We start from the raw sequence: 1,977 nt of genomic DNA on the forward strand, positions 1-1,977 counted from the left end.
TTTCTGGCCAGGCCTCACTGACCTTGTTTTTCCTCCTCCCCCGGAACTGAATTACCCAAAGGTTCCGATCTCCCAGCCAGCAGACCATGCCGAGGCACAGACGCTGCCCAAAGTTTCCTTCTCCACCCCCGTCCACTTGGGGCCTCTGAGGCTGTTCTGCTCACAAAATGCCAGAGCAGCCCCGCCTGGGGCAGGCCAGGAGAGTGAGGGAGCGGGGGAGGAGGTGCAGAGAAGCTGTGGGCAGTGAACCAGGACACTTGGGCGGGGCACAGGTGGGGAACACAGGAAGGTCTCCTTGTCAGCTGGTTGGTAGAGAAAAAAACAGGAAGGTTGTGGGCACAGGTAACTAAGGCCCAGCCCCTCCCTCCTCACCCTCGCACAGGCTGCCTAATACCACCCTCACCCTAACATCATCTCCCCCAGGTCCCCAACTCTGAGCATGGACAGGACAGACTGAAGCATCTAAGTCCAAGGACCTCAGGACAGAATGGGCCCCATCCCGCCCCCCACCCAGAGTCATCCCTGGCTTGGACCCCTTCAGCCTCCAGTGACATGACTGGACCCAGGAGGGAGTGCCTCTGGTTGGCCGCCTGGTTAGAGAGCATGTATTGGGCACCAACTAGGCACCAGGCAGTGAGCGCTTTTCATGCACCCAACCATCTAACTGACTCCTCCAAACCATCCCTTTCATTTATTCATTTGTGGACATGACAAGTATTGACTAAGCACCTATGATGGGCCAGCTCCATTCTACCTGCGGGGAATATGGCAATGAACAAGACAGACAATATTCCCTGCTCCACCAAGCTGACGTTTGAGAAGAGAAAAGAAGGTAATCAAGATAAGTAAGTCAAATGGATCTCAGGCTAGATGGCACGAGGTATCACCGATGAGTAAACTGAGTAACCCTGAAAGAGGACTTCCCATGGTCATCCAGGGTGAGCGGTCCGGGACCTTAAATTGCCTCCCTGAGTCTCCTCCCAGCTCTGACCTCTGGGTGAGCAGCTGAAGCACCGAAAAAGGAAGGGGAGGAGAGACACCCGGGGAGGGCGGGCAGGCTGCCAGGTACAGCTGTGCAGGTTGTACACTGCACAGCCCCAGGAGTGCCCATCACAAAGACCACAATGTGAGTCTGCTCCGGAGTCGGGACGGGCACAAATGGAGGCCGTGGCCTGGGGAAAGGAAGTCTCCATCACCACTGGTCTATTCTCCAAAGCTTCCTTTTCCACTTAGTATAGAGTGGCCACTCCCCCATTTCCACACATGAAAGTCTAGCTCGGCAGTCCTCCCAAGGGTGCTCCCCAGACCAACAGCACCATCACCTGGGAACCTGTTATAAATGCAGAGCCTGGGGCCCTACACCCCAGACTTCCCGAGCCAGACACGTCCAGGCTGGGTTCGGCTTTTCCTCCACATGAAATGGGGGGGCCAAAGGAGGGTTTGAGCAGAGGAATGGCATGATCTGACTTCTCTTTTATTTTTAAGTCTTTATTGCTGAAAGTATTAAATATGTCCCCACCCCCCATTGGCCCCTTCTTGCCTGCCTCCACCCACACCTGCCCCAGGCCTTCACCACACTATGGTCTGTGTCCATAGGTTATATATATATAGCCAGCGTGCATAACAATCAATGGGAGGTCACTATGATGCCCACTGTGGCCAGAAAACTGGCCTGATCAGGGGGTGGGACCAGTGGGCCAACCTCCTGTGGCTCCTCCCCCGGGCCACCCGCCCCTGATCGGCAGGCCCCACCACAATAGGCCCATAGCCCCTCCCCAAAGCCAGCCCAGCCCCTGATCGAAACCCCCACTGCAATAGGGGGCGGGGCCAGCCGGCCAACATCCCGCAGTCCCTCCCCCTGGCCGTCCCCACCCGCTATGTGCCCCCACCACCCTGATTGGCCCGCAGCCCCTCCCCCTGGCCAGCCCCACCCCTGATCAACCCCCCACCCCAATAGAGGGCAGGGCTGGCCGGCCA

Source organism: Myotis brandtii, unplaced genomic scaffold (assembly GCF_000412655.1).
Source record: "Myotis brandtii unplaced genomic scaffold, ASM41265v1 scaffold2134, whole genome shotgun sequence".
NCBI lineage: Eukaryota > Metazoa > Chordata > Mammalia > Chiroptera > Vespertilionidae > Myotis > Myotis brandtii.